Here is an 18,692-nt window from a genome sequence, read left to right on the forward strand (position 1 = left end):
GGCTTTATTGACAAAGCCTTTTTTCCCTTCATTTGTATGGCAAAGCAGTCTTCACTGATTGGTCAGAAACTAATTCCTCACTGCTTAGCTCAGGGGCCGGCAAAGTTCACCATGCAGCCCATCAGGGTAATCCACTGGCACGCCTTGGGACATTTTGTTCATGTTAACCATCCACTGGCAAAGTCTTGCACAGCCCCACTGGCCACAAGTTTGCCAATCCTGGCCAATGGGAGCTGCAGGAAGCGGCATGTTTGACAAAATCGAGTTCACATTTTATCTGTATCCTGGAATAGTTGATTTTTAATAACAACTGCCTTTTCTTTACTCCTCAGTTTGTGAAATGAATCTAAATCCATGTTTGGACACGAGACTTTCCATTCCTCTCTAATTTTCCTATGACTGAAAGTTTTGGCTTCATTCAGCTTTTCCTTGTCTTTCATCTCCTGCATTTTAACTCAAATGTCATGTGGCCTTCTAACATCATACAGTTCACTTATTGAAATCCCAACAATCCTCATAAATTGTGAAGCTCTTTGATCATTGCAGTTCCCATTAGCTTTGGCCCAGAAAGTTAGGTTCAGTAGTTTCATTTGTAGTGTCTCTGGTATTTCACTAGAACAGTGGTTCTCAAAATGCAGTCCACACTTACAGTTTGGCTTCCTCCCACACCACCGCCCTAGCCTTGCAGCAGCCATGTAGCCACGAAGCACCAGCTCTAGCTTCCCGTGGAAAGGGGCAAGAGTAAGTGAAGAAGGCTCTGACCTTTCCCACCAGACCCAGCTGTGGAGCAAGCGGTTCCATGTGCTGCTGCTCCCTCCTACCCACCCTGCTGGGGGAAGGGCAGTGCAGTGATGCACTGTCTGGAGGCTTTCTCTGCTGCTTCCATTGGCTGGCCAAAGGGAATAGCGGGTGGCCATGCTTGAGAGCAATGGGGACATGAAACCAGGTAAATACTCCCCCTCATGCCCATACCCCGCACCCCAATCCTCCTCATTCCCACCCTGCCAAGACCCTGCACCCCCAGCTTGCTCCTACACCCTCCCTCCTGGTCAGACACCCTACCCCAATCCTTCTCCTGAATCCTCCCCCTGACCAGACACCCTCCCTCCTGGCCAGACACCCTACCCCCAGCCTGCTCCTGAACCCTTCCTTGTTCCTGTACCCTTTTCCCTAGCCAGACATCTTACCCCCACCCTGCTCTTACATCCACCATTGCTCCTGCACCCTCCCTCCTGGCCTCACACTGCACCCTCCCTTGCTCGTGGTCCCTCCCCACTGGCCAGACACCCTACTCCTAGCTTGCTTCTGCACCCTATCTCCCACTCAGACCTCTTGCACCCTCATCCTCTTCTGAACACCACCTCCCCCAGACTTGCACCCCCATCCCTAGCTTATTCGCTGGCACACTGAACCCCTAATTTTTGTCCCCACCCCAGAGCCTAAGGAGGTCCCCAATTCCACTACCTCCAGAACCCCAGAAAAGTAAATCTGGCCTATGGGAAGCCCTGAACCTCAGTCCTCCCTTTCCCTTCCCCTCACCCTGTGGGGCTGGAGTGCCAGAGGAGTAAGATATCTCTGTTGGAAGTCACATCAGTGAGGGTTAGAGGTTTTTGAAGGAGTAATTTTTCTTCTCACTTGTGTGGTCCCAAGCTGATTTTTCTGTGGGTCAGTGGCCCCCAACCAAAAAAAGGTTTCCCACCCTTGACATAAAGACAATGTTGAAACCTTTTGTGTTGGACATAAATTCATATTTTACTTTAGTTAAAATGAAGTTTGATAAACTAACATCAGAAAGTTTAAACACTTAGGCTGTGTCTACGTTGGCGTGATCTTGCGCAAAAGCAGCCGCTTTTGTGCAAAATTGGTGCCTGTCCACACTGGCCATGAGTTCTTGCGCAAGTACACTGATGCTCGCATGTATGAAATCAGTGCTTCTTGTGCAAGAACTCTGATGCTCCCGCTCAGGAAGAAACCCTCTTGCACAACTGTTCTTGCGCTAGAGGCCAATGTAGACAGGCAGCCAAGAGATTTTGCGTAAGAGCCCTCCAAACGGAAAAAAGCCCTAGTGGCCGCTTGGATGCTCCATACGCACAGGCAGCTCTGGACTTCCTGGTAACTCGAGCCCCCTTAAAGGCAGACGCAGCCTGCAGAGGCCACATGGCAGAAGCACCTCTGCCACCCAGCTCTGCCGCACGGCTCTGCTCCTTCAGCCACCAGACCACCCAAGATGGCCACTCCAGGAGGGCAGCAGCAACCCGCACCCCCAGCACAGGAGGACAATAAGGAGGACCAGGGGGGCAGTGTCACCCTCCAGCTCGAGATCCTCTCAGGCAGCCCGGACGTCTCCCGTGTGTCATTGGAGGATGGGGAAGAATCCACTGGTGAGTGTTGCACTTTGCACTCACAAGGGCGGGGGGGAGCCAGGTGCCCAGGGGGAGGGGGAGGGAGCATCACTCAGGCAGCGTGAGCTGCACGCTGTGTAGCATTACCAGTATGCAATACGTGCAACAATGTGCAGCCTGGTGACCGAGCGGCATGTGGCTGTGGCAGGCAGTTCCAAGGCACACCTGGGACCGTGCTGCTCACACACATCCGGACCAGGGGGGATGGCTGGATGCCAGCTGGAACCATCCAGGGCCCCAGGGGCTCAGGCCAGAGCCCACACCTCCCACAACACACAGAACGGCACACTGTTCCATGCCTGGCTGTGTGGCACAGCCAGCTGCTCTTGGGAAAACTGCAGCGACACAGCTCTTTGAGCATGGCCCCCACTGAGCCCCTCGCCTGTTCCCGGTGCCTTGGCTGGCCCCCCCCGAGGGAAGTCCCCGCTGTGGCCACACATGTCCCTGGGCTACGTGTGTGAAGGCTAGTGGGAGGGGGAGGGGGGAAGCGCTCGGGCCGGCCCTAGGGCCACCTGAGTTTCGCTGCAAGGATGGTACATTCCCCAGTCACTCCTGGTTCCGTCCAGAAGACATCCCACGCGATGGGGATCTGAGAGCCCAGACCACCTCTGCCAGATGTGCTCCCAGGCACTGTGTGGGGATTCATTTTGCTCCCTGTCAAACACCATTGATTAGCCCGAAGCCTCACAGCCTCCCTGGCAGGGAGTTCCACAGGTTAACACAACACACACTGCTGCCGCCCCCCCCCCCCCTTCCCGCAAGGGGCCAGGACACAGACCAGTGGTTACAATATATGGAGGAGCACCCTACTCTGGGGGTGGTCCTGTATGCAAACATACAACACAGGGGGGGAACGAGTGGGCCCAAGCCACAGTACTGTGGTGTCACCTGGGCTCAGGGGCGGAGGGCATGGTGTGGGGGACGGTGGCTGGGCTGCCTGACTGACCCACCCTTTCCTCTGTTACCTGCAGTAGGACCAAGCAGGAGCGGGGGACCCTCCAGCCCTGCGGCAGTAGCAGCACCCCCAACCTTCCAGGCACCAAGCCGGCGGGTCCGGGACCAACTCCTCCGGCGGCCTGTCCAGGCCATCGAAAGGATTGAGGCGGCTATCACACGCCAGGTGGATGCGGCTCTGGAGTGGCACCAGCAGGCCTGGGGCCGCTTCCAGGCCCAGTGCGAGCGCATCGGCGATGCCATCACCGCCCTCACTGCACACATCGGGCACGCTGTGCATTATGGCATGGCATTGCCCCATGCACCCACCATCCCTCCCATGGCAATGCCCGTGCCCCCTCCTGCTGCCCTCCTGCTCCAGCAATGCTCCCTCCTGATGCACCCCATCCTGCCCACCTCCCCGTGCTGCGTGCCCCTATGCGGCCTGAACCACACCTAGTGGTCTTCCCCCGCAGAGGCAATCGCAGGGGCCACCCCTCCCAGCAGTAGCTCTCCCCTCCCGCTTCCCCTCCTAGTTCAGAGCCCCCTCCCTCCTCCTAGTTCAGAGCCCCTTCCCATCTCCCCCTCCCAGTTCAGAGCCCCCTCCCCCTCCCATCCTACATCCCCCCCATTGTAAATAAAAAGTTCAAGATGTTGTTTTCCAAAAAAACCTGTGTTGGTTGTTTATTGGGAGGTACGGGGAGGGGAGGAGGGAAGGGTTGGGGATGGGAGGGAGATGTAAAGGGAGACAGAGGTGACCCTACTGTGAAGCCTGAGAGAACATCTCTGTCAGGGCCTCCCGGATGTGCACCCCATCATGGTGCACCTGGCGGATGGCAGTTGTGCGGGGCTGTTCGAAGGCCTGGCCCTCATCTGCCATCCATGATGAAGAAGTACCCCTTGCAATTTATGAAATGGGCTGCTCTATGCTCCGGGGCACAGACGGGGATGTGGGTTGCATCCAGGGCTCCCCCGCAGTTGGGGAACTGCAGGGCAGCGAAGCTGGCTACCATAGCCTCTACATCCCACAGGCAGATGACTCGCTGGAGTAGGACGTCATTGATGGCACAGACGACCTGCAGAAGGGTGCCCAGAAACACAGGGGAATGCATCACATAAGGCAGGGTGAGTGCATGCTCCCTTGGGGGTTCCCACCACCTCTGTGATGCCCTCTGTCTTCACACGCACCACGGCCCCCTCGCCCCATGGGCCACCCACCCCCTCCACCAGTAGGCCTGTGCAAGGGAGGGATGGCCCAAACCCCTGGGTGATGGGGCATTCCCCATTGCCCCAGCCTGGAGTCTTGCCTGACCCTGGGCATGAAGTGCAGCACCCTTTCCCTCCACCCCCTCCAGGCCTTACCTGCATGACGATGGCACTGACGGTGGATCTGCCCACCCGAACTGGTGTGCCACCGATCGGTAGCTGTCCAGGGTGGCCAGCTTCCAGAGTGCGATGGCGACCCTCTTGTCCATGGAGATGGCACATAGCTCCAGGAATGTCTGCTTTTGCATCTGAATGTTCTGGAGCCATTGCTGGTCATCCCATTGCCCCAGGACCAGCCAGTCCCACCAGTTGGTACTGGTATCCAGTTTCCACAAGGGCCTCTCCATGTTGGGGTGGGCATGCCACAGGGACACCATGGCCACCCTGGTAAAGGAGTCCAGAGCGACCTGCGTCTCGAGGTCCTGGACGATGAGTGCAGCAGCATGGAGCGGTAGCTGCCGGCACTCCAAAATGGCCGGAAGGGACCAGAGCAGGCACAAGGCCACCCCTGGCTCCATGGCACAAGAAAAGAGCTGAGGCCAAAAAATCAGCAAATGGCACTAAAGCTCAAGCTATGGTGTCCAAGAAGGCAGAGGGCAACCACAACTAGAACTGCTATGGCTGTCAGTCCCTGCAAGAGATACTAAAGCTCGCAGCAGGAGAGAAATGGCTGTCCAGGGAGATCCCTTTAAACACGTATCTCAAAGGAGCTCCAGCCCCCGCCCCTGGAAAGTGCTGGGCCCTTTTGCCCTCTCCAAAATGGTTCTGGACTCCTACCTTTGTGCAAGAGCGTCCCACCAATGTAGACGCTCTCTTGCGCAAAAGCGCATCGTTCTTACGATGAGTCCTGGCCAGTATAGATGCTCTCTTGCGCAACTACTTTAACGCAAGAACTCTTGCGTTAAAGAGCATTTGTGCAAAATCGCGCCGATGTAGACGTAGCCTTAATCTGTTTAATAATTAAACCATTCTCCCTAGCAGCAGCACTAATAAAAGTGGATCAGGTGTAATGATGTCATTAATGGTGAGTTTCTGTTAGCAACTGGTGGTCCATGGAAAGGTTTGCATTGAGCCAAGTGGGCCATGGGCCATAAATTTTGAGAACCACAGCAGTAAGATATGTGGTTGGCCAGCTGCAGTTCATTTGCCCCTCAACTCACTATTGAGCTGCTCCCAGGAGCCTCCTACTTACTATGTGGGGAGAAGGAATGAGGAAGACAGAGGAGTGCTGATATCAGGATATCTCCCTCCCCCTCACTCCATAACCCATCTCCACAAAGCAGGATATCACAGCTACAGAATCCTGTGTTGGGACTTCCTGTTCTACTGTATTTACAAGGGCAGTGTGCTTGAAGTGGGACCATATTTGTAACCTTCTGCCAGGAGGAGCCAGCATAAACCAGGATCAGGTTTAATATCTAGGGGGCAGTGTTTCGCAGTCGGCACTCCCCTGCTCCCTCTTAAAGAGACAAAGTCTTTTTTGTTGTTGTTGTTTGTTTGCTTGACAGGTTGCGGTGGGACTCATCAGGTTTTTTTTTTTCTCTCGACAAATTTTACCCTAGGAGTTTCTTGAAATTCTTTCAAGCTGAAAAAGGTTCCGTGGCCAAATAAAATTGGGAAACACTGGTCTAGGGGTTTCTCTCCATCCATCCAACACTGTAATGGCTCGAGTCCCCACCCAGTAACCTGGGAAATTCACACAATACCCCCTCATCATAAAGTCCAGTGTCTGGTGGGCCCAAAGACTGGAATACCTAAGGAGACTGCATTTTTCATTTCTTGATAACCTGTTTGACAATATAGAAGTTCACTTTTGTTCCTGGCTTAGTATAATCTTAATGACAGAACAACCTCCAGTTCAGGGTAAGTCTATCCTATTTCTCAAAAATCTGTCATGAATTTGACAGCCATAGCTGTGATCAACTTAGGCACAGTAAGCGAGGTGTTATCATCTAAAATCACTAGATTGTTTTCATCAGTGAAGTTTTCTAAGCAAGAACCATTTTTATCAGTTGTCTTACTTCTCCCCTATTTATTATGACTTGTTATTTAGTAGGTCATTGCATAAAATATGTCTTCTGTCATTCTTTACTGTTTCATGTAGGTCTGTACTTTTTAATTTTCTACATGGGCTATCGATATTATGAATCTTTAAAGAAATTCTACTCTTTTGCATTATATTCTAGACTTATTTCTTCATTCTCTACAGAAAAGCAGTTTAATCTTTCCGTTATGAAAATCCAAATACCTCCTCCTCTTCCAAGTTTTTGGTTTTGCCAAAAGGCAATGTACCCTGGAATTTTAAATGCAGGCTCTTCAACCAACCATGTTTCCTGGATACATACAATATGTGGTATAGCTTTCATTTCCAGGATAGTTCTTGCCATGTGCTATCAGACTGTGCACATTCCAGTAAAAGATTGAGGTCCCCATACTTGGTCATATTTCACCATTAACTTCATGAAGAATTGCATGAATAAGGTCCATTGACATGTTGTATATATATAAGCATTTTTATGGCTTTTGCTATAATTTTTATTTTTTCTGATATATTTCCAGTTTGTGATGTACAATTTATCATTTGTTAAATAAATAAAATAAAGCTTCCTTTTTTTCTTTACTAGTCTATCATTGCCCTATTCTGCCAGTCTTTACCTTCCTTAGTCCATACGGTAACACCTCTGTGCAGTGTTTTTTGCAGCTAGAAAAGTGGCTTTGCGGTTTTATCCAGCCACACCTGCACAGAGGTATTACCAGGTATGCATTCACAAGACAAATAGAAACTTGGAAATTCTGAACTCACTCCCCTTGATCCACACAAGTTACATGCGCTACATTCCCACTTCTTGGAATTCATAGAACACTGCAGGAGTCCCAGCCATGAAGAGTCTTGGGGAAAAAAAAGAAAAAATATTTTTATCACTTGAGTTATAGAACTTAACTATGTTACCAGCAGTAGAAGGCTGTTATCCAAAAGCAGGGATAAACCACTCCTTCCATGTACTGGGTCACATTCTTTGGTGACTAGTTTGCTGTAAGACGTACAATGAAACAATCAGCTTTGTTGTTTGGCATTCGCAGAGCAGCTTCAGGTGCTGGTTATGGACCTGAGAAATAAGCACTGACTGGTGAGATCACATTATTATGCATGTATGGGATGATGAGTAGTAGCTGCAGAACTTCTGAATGCATCAGATCATATTCCTGGAAGTGTGTGTCAGCTCTCCCTGGCCCTCGGGCATAGTGACACCAAAATGAGAGCTGCCCTGATGCTGGAGAAGTGAGTGGTGAGTGTTGTGCAGAAGCTTGCAATGCCTGATTGCTACTGATGTGTCACGAACCAATTTGGATCTGAGAAGTCCACAGTGCGAGTTGCTGTGATGCAAGTGTGCAGGACCATTAATCATGTTCTGTAATGGACACTGAGTGATACACAGGACATAGTGGATGGGTTTGAAGTAATGGGTTTCTTGAACTGCAGTGGAGCTACAGATGACACATGCATCTCTATTTTGGTATCAGACCAGCTTTCCATAGACTTCATCAACATTTTCTATGATCTTGCAAGTGTTGTTGCATTACCTGGGACATATTATCAACATCAACACAGGATGACCAAGGACAGTGCATGACAATGCATCCTTAAGAATACAGGCCTAGAGTCAGAAAGCTGTTAGCAAGGATTTTCTTTCCAGAACAGAGGATTACCATTGGACATGCTAAAGAGCTAATAGTGATCCTGGGAGACCCAGCCTACTCCATACTCCTGAGGCTCATAAAGATTCACACCTGCCACCTTGGCAGCATCTTGGAGTATGCCAACTACAGGCTCAGCAGATGCAAAATGACAGATGAAGGTGCCTTTGGCCACATGAAAGACTGCTGACAGACTCACTAGATTAGACCTCAATGAAAAAGATAATGCCAACAGTTACAGTCTTCTGTGTGCTTCATAATAATTGTAAAGCAAAGGGAGGAAGTTTCTGCTGGGGTGAAGGTCGAATAACAGCACTATAAGAAGTACTCATTGGGGAGCTATGTAGCTCAGGGAGGCTTTGAAAGACCATTTTATTAGTGAGCCCCAGTATTGTGTGTTGCTGTATTGTGCTATGCCTGGCCTCGCTTTTTTGTTTGTTTGTTTGTTTTGTGTTTGCGTCCTGGTATGAACCTTGTAATGAGTGCTCGGTGAGTAGTCATACAAGTTGGGCTTTCTTAGTCCAGCACCCTGGGTACTTGACTGGTCCCAGATTAAGGGTTTTTCTGGACCAGGAGAGGTTATTTCAGGTGCACCTTCATGCCGCCCCTCTCCCTGCTTCCTGGCTCCCACCACAGACCAGCTGAGCCGCGTGCCAGCTACCAGCTCCTCCTCAGCCCAACTGAGCCGCACGCTGTCTCCTGCAGCTCAGCTGAGCCAGGCATAGGCTTCCTGCCCACCCCTCCAGCTGAGCTACCTGCTGGCTCCCACAGCCCAGCAGAGCCACACACTGGTTCTCTCCTCCTCACCTCCCCCTTGCAGCCCAGATGAGCTGTACGCCAGCTCCCTGCCTCAGCATTGCAGCCCAGCTGAGCAATGTGCAGGCTCCCTGCCCTCCCTTTGCAGCCCAGCTGAGCCACACGGGCTTCCTGCCCTGCTCCCCAACTGAGCAGCATACCCCCTTCCAGCCCAGCTGAGCCCTGCGCCCTCCTGAGCCCCTATCCGCCTGCATCACTCCGGGTCCTGGAACATCCCAGGGATGTTGCTGGACCAGAGAATCCCAGATTTTAGAGATGCAACCTGTAGAAATGCAGCTATTACCATTCACAGATAATAGCATCAGCCCCACACAGCATATGTTGTCAACTAATAAGGATGAATTAAGTGTCTAAAATTACATTTTTATTCCAAAGCCATGCAAACAGAAATGTATAACTCAATGACACTTTATAAATACAGGGAAAACAACCTTTGAAGGGGAAAGAACAGTAACTGGAACCCTTAGGAAGAGAGCAGCTGATGCTTTAAAGAGCAGCTGCTCTCCGCTCTGGATTGCTGTGGAGGGAGGAGGGAGACTTCACACACTGCTCCTGCCCTCCAGCAAAATCTCTCAGCTCCCATTGGCCAGTTTTCAGCCAATAGGGGCTGAGAAATTTTGCTGGGGGCAGGGACAGCATGTGACGCCTTCTCTGTCCCTCCCTGCCTCCATCTCCATAGCTGGAGCAGAGCCACACAGTAGCTTGTGACTGCAGTTCAGGTTCCTGCAGGGCTGCTACCCTGGAGACACCTAGGTAAGTGCCTCCCAGACAGAGTCTGCCTCTGGCAACCTCACTCTTTCTTCCTTCCAAATACCTGCCCCAAGCCACCATCCAAACCCCATGTACCCATTTCCCCCTTCTCGCAGGTTACAACTCCTTCCCAGACCCTGCACCTCCTCCTACAAGCCTCCCCCAGGCCAGTATCCTTTCCAGCACCCACACCCCCTCCCTGGCCCTTCACCCCATTCCCCTGCCCCAGGTCACCACCCAAACTTTCTTCACCCCTTTCATCCATGTCACAACTCCCTCCCAGACTCTGCACTCCCCTGATAGAGCCCCTCCCCAGGCTAGAATTCTCTCCTGAACACATACCCCTTCCAGGACCCTGCACCCCAAACCCCTGCCCCAGATAACAACCCCCTGCTTTACCCAAAATCACTCTCAAACCCCATGCCCACTCCTGCATCCCAGTCGCCTACCCCAAGCTCCCTTCTGCACCCAACCTCCCTTCTGCACCCAACCTCCCTTCATAGAAGTACGGTCCTTGACCACTCCCAAAAGTTTTGATGGCCCCCCATTAAAAATTATTGCCCACCCCTGTACGGCACATCTCCCTCCTTTTCATATTGCCTTTCCCTGTATTTATGACACCCTTTTAGATACCTGAAAACAGCTATCATGTCCCCCCTCAATCTTCTCTTTTCTAAACTAAACAAACCCAATTCCTTCAGTCTTCCCTCGTAGGTCATGTTCTCTAGACCTTTAATCATTCTTGTTGCTTTTCTCTGGACCCTCTCCAATTTTTCCACATCTTTCTTGAAATGCGGTGCCCAGAACTGGACACAATACTCCAAGGCTGTGTCTAGACTGGCCAGTTTTTCCAGAAAATCAGCTGATTTTCCGGAAAAACTTGCCAGCTGTCTACACTGGCCGCTTGAATTTCTGCAAAAGCACTGACTTCCTACTGTAAGAAATCAGTGCTTCTTGCAGAAATACTAGTCTGTTCCCGTTCAGGCAAAGTATAGACAGCTCAGATTTGTTTTCCGCAAAAAAGCCCCGATAGCTAAAATGGCTATCATGGCTTTTTTGCAGAAAAGCATGTCTGGATTGGCACGGATGCTTTTCTGCAAAAAGTGCTTTTGCGGAAAAGCATCTATGCCAATCTAGACACTCTGTTCCGAAAATGCTTTTCCGTTAAAAGCATTTCCGGAAAATCATGCCAATCTAGACGCAGTCCAACTGAGGTCTAACCAGCACATAGTAGAGCGGAAGAATGACTTCTCATGTCTTGCTCACAACACACCTGTTAATGCATCCCAGAATCATGTTTGCTTTCTTTGCAACAGCATCACACTTTTCAGGACTCTTGGGTTATTTATGTCTTTTAATTTTAAATAATTAAATCTGCATTTAATCTTAACGAAGCATTAGCGTAAAGGGAAGCAAAATAATGCAAGTCTAATTTGTTATTGATTTCTTACAGTTAAAAAAATAAGTGGACTAAATTAAAGCTTGATGCTGCAATCTTTATTCCAGCCACTTTTGCACCACATTCGGCCTTGGTGTAAGTGAGTGATTGCACTGACTCTGGCATCAGGTTTTTTAAGGATAGAAATGTAGAAGGACTTGCTCTTTGGACTAATGCTTTATGTCCTTGTACTGTTATATAAAAGTGATTAATTTCAAAAAGCTGCACAGACATTGCATCAGATCAAAATATTAATGAGAGGAAAAGTGACATTGGTTGGAACAGTATCAGAGAAAATCATGTCCAGATGTTACCAGAGTGCCAGTATCAACAGATTCTAAACAGCAGTGGTCACTGCTATCAATAATTAACATGGGACAAATTCCTGGACTCTCTTAACTGGTTTTTTTTTTTTTTTTTTTTTTTTTTTTGTGGATGACCCTACTCCAAAAAACTCTACTCCAAAAGAGTAATAGATACAGCACTGGAGACTGCATCAGAGAATTGGAAAACTATTACATTTACAGATTTTGCCACTTCTGGAAAAGGAATGATTTCTCCAGTTACAGCAAGTATTTTACATGAAAAAAATCTACTGCAGCTTCCAGAATTTTTTAGTCAGGCAGTTTTCAATAATGAATCCTGGAACTTGTCTTTATATAAAGCTAAACCCCTTCTCTCCCACACAAAATCCTGCTTTCTTCATTCAGGGTGTACTGTAGCATAGGTAGAAGGAGGCTCATGTTGACTCTGGAGTACCTTTTCTACACTGGGACTACAGCCACTTTGCCTGCTTCAGATTCTAAACCTTGGGTCGAGCGCTGTACTTATCTTTAGAAATCTCATATTGGTACCTTCTTTGCATTTTGTCAAATCTACAATGAAAAAGTTCTTAAATTGAACAGCATGTGCTGGGTCATTATCTGAGACAGCCTTAACACCATGTATATGGCAGAATGTGTGTAAAACTATGGAGCAGGAGACATACAGTTATCCCCAAGGAGTTCAATCACACATTTAAATCATGTATTTTTTAACAAGCTTCATCAGCATGGAAGTATGTTCTCTGGAATGGTGGTCAAAACATGAAGAGGCATATGAATGTTTGACACTCTTAGCACATAAATAACTTGCAATGCCAGCTACAAATGTGCCGTCCGAACACCTGTCCTCGCTGTCAGGTGACATGGTAAATAAGAAGTGGACAGCATTATCTCCATTAAATATAAGCACACTTATTTGTCTGAGTGATTGGCTGAACAAGAAGTAGGACTAAGTAACAAAAAAAATCTATATTTTTAAGTTGGATTTTCATGATATTGTACTACTTATACAAAGTGAATTAAAAATACTATTTATTTTGTTTCTTTTTTATTGTGCTTGTATCTGTAATAAAAATAAGCACCATGCACTTTGTATGTTGTGTTGTAATTGGCAGGGCTTGACAAACCGCGACAAGAGCTACTCGCCAGCCCGGCACCGCGCATGCGCCAGACCGGCACTGCGCATGTGCGCAGCACCAGTGAATGAAGTGCACGGAGTGACCAGCTGAGTAGAATCAGTGGTTTGTCGAGCCCTGGTAATTGGAATCAATATATTTGATAATATAGGAAAAAAACCAAAATATTTATAATACATTTAAATTGGTATTTTATTATTGTTTAACTCTCTGATTAAAACTGTGATAATTTGTGGTTATTTTTTTTTTTTAGTTAATTGTGCAAATTAACTGCAATTGATTTACAGTCATAAAAAAAAACCCAAGCTGGAACATTAGGCTGTGTCTACATTAGCACCCTTTCCGGAAAAGGGATGCTAATGAGACACATCGCAATTGCAAATTCCGCGGGGGATTTAAATATCCCCCGCGGCATTTGCATTTACATGGCTGCCACTTTTTTCCGGCTCGGGGTTATGCCGGAGAAAAGCTCCAGTCTAGACGCAATTTTCCGGAAAATAAGGGAATAAGGGATCTTCCGGAAAAGGGTTTATTTTCCGGAAAATCGCGTCTAGACTGGCGCTTTTCTCCGGCATAATCCCAAGCCGGAAAAAAGCGGCAGCCATGTAAATGCAAATGCCGCGGGAGATATTTAAATCCCCCGCGGAATTTGTAATTGCGATGTGTCTCATTAGCATCCCTTTTCCGGAAAGGGGTGCTAATGTAGACACAGCCGATGTGAAAAATTGTTTAAATGTAATCTTACAGAATTGATTTATTTTAGACACCTAGAGTATGTGCATATGTGATATATACCTCTGTTGGACATACATATTTCTTCAGCATCTAAAGCACCAGACCTACAAAATAATGAATATGTATATGCTTTCTTATTACCTAATCCCCACTCATTGAATGGGTCAATGGTACATGGAGATAAGTGTGATGCTAAAATGGTTATCTTTATAAAGAAAAACATAGATCAACTATTTAACTCATTATTTCCAGCTGAATAATTGAAAATGCATTAGATATAATCTTCTGAATAAATGGTGCAGGGAAATAAACTTAAAGAACCAAACAGCATGGTGAATCAGTGCATTATGTCTGTTTGAAGGATAGGATAAAAGCACTTTGAAACATTTAGCCTCTATGAGTACATATTCATAAGTCATTTGGGGGAAAATAAAAAGGGAATTTGAAGCTGCATCAATTCCTGTGGTAGCAAAGCATCTGGATAATGCTGGGAAATTATTAACACAAACCAAGAACTGGAACAACAACAACAAAAGCAAATATTAAGCTCTAAGGCAGTGTTTCTCAATCATTTTGTGTTGGTGACCCCCTTTGGACCCGCTGCCTGGGGCTAGTACTAACAGCTCAAGCCCCACCATCCGGGGTTATCAGCTTGAGCCTGTGACCTCTCCTAAACCCATCCTGCAACCCCTAGGTTGAGAAACACTGCTCTAAGGCAATCAACACAGTTTCCTACAATTGACTCTGAAAGGAGTCTAAGACTAAGAAAAATAGACTAAGACTAAGCTGTAGGTTTTTAAACACTTGCACTGGACAGATTCACCATTGTGTAGCTGTTTCATGCCATTGTAACTCCTTTGATTTCAGTGGAGTTACACTAGCACAGTGGTCCCCAATCATTTGAGGTTGCCGGGCGCCAGGGGGCGTGGTCGTTCGCCCGCCGGAAGCCAGGGGGCGTGGCTGTTCACCCGCCGGGCGCCAGGGGGCGGTGACACTTGCACTCCCGGAGGCGGCCCCCCCAGAGCCGCATACCCGGGGCGGGGCCTCCCCATAGCCATGCGCCCGGGGCCGGTGCCCCCTGCAAGTGCCATGCACCCGGGGCCGGCGCTCTCCCCCAAGTGCCACGTGCCCGGGGCCGGCACTCCCCCCACCAAGCGCCACGCACCCGGGGCCGGCGCCCCCTGCAGGCGCCGCGCGCCCAGAGCACAGGCGGCCAATCCGCAGTGCTCCCGGGGCCGGCGCTCACCGTGGCACCCACGGGCACAGTGTTGGGGACCACGGCACTAGCAGATTATGGAGTAATGCAATGCTGACTCAGGGACCCACTGAGTTTACACTGTCGTAAACTCTGCTGTGTTAATGAAGTAACTCTTGATTGACATTGGTTTCAGATCACAATCATACACTAAAATCACAATGTCCAATCCTGATACAGTTTTCTTAGCCCTTCATCTTCTCCAGACAGTGTAGCTAAATCAACAATCATGGAATTACAGATATGTCTCATGGAAAAAAAACAACCATGGCAGTAAGTCTCAGAGCCGGGTTTATAGACTCAGGCTCATGGAGCTTGTACTGTGTACTAAAAATAGCCATATAGACATTCTTGTGTGGCTCTGAAATCAAGAAAGGAGTGGGTCACAGAGCCCACACAAGAACCTTTACATGGCTATTTTTAGTGCTATAGAATGAGCCCTTTGCACCTGAGTTTGTAGATCTAGGTTCTAGACCCACTAGCCTGTTTTTTTTTGTAGTTGGGCTTGTTGCATCATAGATGTACCCTTAGGCAAGTCTATACTACAGAGGAAGATTGAAGCTGCCATTGTCGATCTTCCAGGGTTCAAATTAACGGTCTAGTTAAGACAGCTAATTCAAAGTGAGAGGGTGTTATATAAGGAGCCATATGCAGGGCCTGCAGCTCAGCAAGCTGGGATGGAAGTTTCCATCCTTGCTGTACACAGCCTAGTACAGCCTTGAAGTCTGTAAACACAAACACCAGCTGGCCCTTATCAGTTTTAACCCATGCACTTGAGCTGGGAAACTACTAAGTGGTAAACAAGTTTGACCTCAGTCTCCGCTCATAATAGCGATAAGAATGATATTCAGCCAGCATGCACTCACCCAGTAAACAACGGTAATATAACTAGTGTAGGGAGTCCCGTGCCTGGTGAGTTTCACCAGAGACCTAGACCTCGGAGGGTGCCCTCGACCAAGGCCCTTGAAGCAAGGATCAGGGATGGGACTTCCCATGGTAGACGGGACGTAAGCATTCCAAGTGCCCTTTACTCTTATATGCATTGCTCTGTAGTGCTTGCTGATGTGTACTCTGTCTGTAGTAGCAGTGACTAGTGAGACTAATAAAACAAATGATCCCTAATTGACTCTGTGTTGAATCGATTCCATAATCCTGTTTGCACATGGCTCTGTGAGTTGGCAGAGGGGTTCTTCAATTGATGCCAATAACCCTGCTTTCACAAGGAGTAAGGGAAGTTGAAGGAAGAGTGTTCTTCCTTCGACTTCCTGCAGTGTAGACAATCAAAAAAGCTGAGTTAAGCCACTTCAACTTCAGTTCCCCATTAACATAGATGAAGTTGCATAACTTAATTTGACTTCATCCTGTAGTGTAGACATACTCTTATAGACCCGAAATGCTCAGGGCTATATTCTGTCTGTAGCTTCAGTGGTATATAGGGTACGTAAAGGAGCTTCAGCAGAGAATTCACCTTGCATAGAAACAATGTAGAGTAGCCATGTACAACCACAAAGCTGTCTCTTCTTTGAAGCCCTTGGCTTCAATATATGCAACTGATGTTATAGGGGCAAGGGCACAGGGCAAAGCCAAATATTCCGAGCCACTCCCTGAAAGACATAGACCAACATCTAGCCCTGACCTCCTCTCTTGTTTTTTATGGACATCAAAGTTCTTGTGGAACTCTTTATGAGAAATTGGCCTGTCCTGGTTCCCTTGTCAAAATGTCCTCTCAGTGCTGTGCAGTGTGTTGGCTGCCTACCTCTACCGCTGAGGCTACTGTATTTCAATGGAGTTGTATGCACTGTATATGGCATTGGGATCTTTTGGCATTAAAAGGTGCTTTGTACATTTCACTGCTTATATTTATTGTATTATCTTACAATGCCAGATTCCTGTTGTTTGTCTTTTAGTACCCACCTACAGCTTGCTAATATTACACTGATATCATGCACACAAACATTTCCATGATATATCAGAGTTCTTGCCAATCATCCCTGCTTCTTTAAATCTGAAGTCACTGGATTCAATAAAACACCATTATTTACACGTGTTCTCCTGTATCAAATTGTTAGCAAGTTTCACAGCCTTCTTAATAAAGTATGTGAACAGAAATAAGGTTACAGAGTTAATATTCAAACTGGCATTTAAAGTTAGACAAGGAAAACTTCGGGTCTCTATTAAAAGAGAAGCTGGGGAAACACCCTGATTTGTATATGAGGAAAGCAGTAGCTCTCTTTTCGGAAAGGAAATCTAAACTCTTACAGTGTGTCATTTGGGCATCTGATCCAAAAGTTTAGTAACACGTCTAGCCAAGCCACAGAAAGTTTTCACATCTGGATCTGCCCCCACCTTACTAAACTGCTTCAGCCTGTAGAGAAATCCAAAATACACTGTGCTTTATTATTATAAAATAATGTTATGTTATATAACCAAAAGTGGAAGGCCCATATTATGGAATATTTCTGAAAGAACAGCATGTTAAAATGGCACTTTTAAACAAGCCTTGAATTTACCAGAAAATATAGGCTTAACAGGTCTACATCTGTCAATAATTTGCTTTACATAATAGGCAGAGAGGAATACTGTCTGCCAGAAAAAAATGCTTAAAAATTAAATCACACTGGTGGAGCTGAAATAGCTTTCTAGGCTACAAAACAAAGATGGGGCCCAAGATACAAGTATCACATCTGGATTGTTCAAAAGTTTGGGGGTGTTTTGAGCTGGGGAATTGGCCCCTGCTTTGCCAAGAAGCCATTTTAAAGATGTGTTTGGAGAAATTAGGATTGTGCCTTTGTTTATGAGGTATAAAGAAGGCCTGAAAGGACTTTAAAAATGTAAAAATTGGCAATTTTGCTTGGGGGTTCCATAGGAATATTGGCAAAGTCAAGTCTGTCTAGCCTGGCTGATCTGGTGAACATTTTGGGGCTCTGAGATGTGTTATAGGTGCTCTCTCATCCTTTAATTGAAGGGGAAGGACTTCCTGAAGCTTTGATAATGAGATTGTTTCTCCAACTGTCGTAACTAAGGCCAAGTCTAAACTAGACTTGGAAGGTTGGGTTAAGGTACACAACTTCAGCTATGTAAAATATGTAGCTGGAGTCCACTTACCTTAAGTTGAGCTTGGCGCCATCTTCATGCTTCCATCAGTTTCCCTTACTCCTCATGACTGCCAGCAGTACTGGCACCAACCGGAGCTGCTCCTCTGTGTTCGATTTAGTAGGTCTTAACTAGACCCACTAAATCAAACACCAGAAGATCTATCTCCAGTGAGATAAGCATAGATATGTCCTAAGCACAGACATGGCGTACCTAAATGAAAAGTCTCAGAGAGATAGCTGTGTTAGTCTGTAACTTTAAAAACAATGAGTAGTCCTGTGGTACCTTAGGGTATGTCTAGACTACATGCCTCTGTCGCCAGAGGCATGTACACTAGACTACCTGACATAGTCAATGAAGCCGGGCTTTAAATATCCCCGTCTTCGTTAAAATAAAAATGGCCACCATATTGTGCCGGCTCAGCTGATCGTTGGCACAATGCAGCACTCAAGATGCAGATTGGTTGACAAGGGAAGCCTTTGTCAACCGCTCTTGTAAACCTCGATTCACGAGGCATAAAGGAGCAGTCGACAAAGGCATTCCCTGTTGACCAATCCGCATCTTGATTGCCGCACTGTGCCGATGATCAGGTGAGCCGGCACAGCATGGCAGCCATTTTTATTTTAATGAAGCTGAGAATATTTAAATCCCGGCTTCATTGACTATGTCGGGTAGTCTAATTTACATGCCTCTGGCAACAGAGGCATGTAGTATAGACATACCCTTAGAGACTTAACAAAACTATATATATATATAATATTTTGAGCTTTTGTGGGCAAACTTCACTTTTTCAGATGAGATGAGCTTGAGTGGAGAAAAAAAAGAGGGACACTCAGAATAAGAAGGGGG

This window comes from Pelodiscus sinensis, chromosome 1 (genome assembly GCF_049634645.1).
Source record: "Pelodiscus sinensis isolate JC-2024 chromosome 1, ASM4963464v1, whole genome shotgun sequence".
Lineage (NCBI taxonomy): Eukaryota > Metazoa > Chordata > Testudines > Trionychidae > Pelodiscus > Pelodiscus sinensis.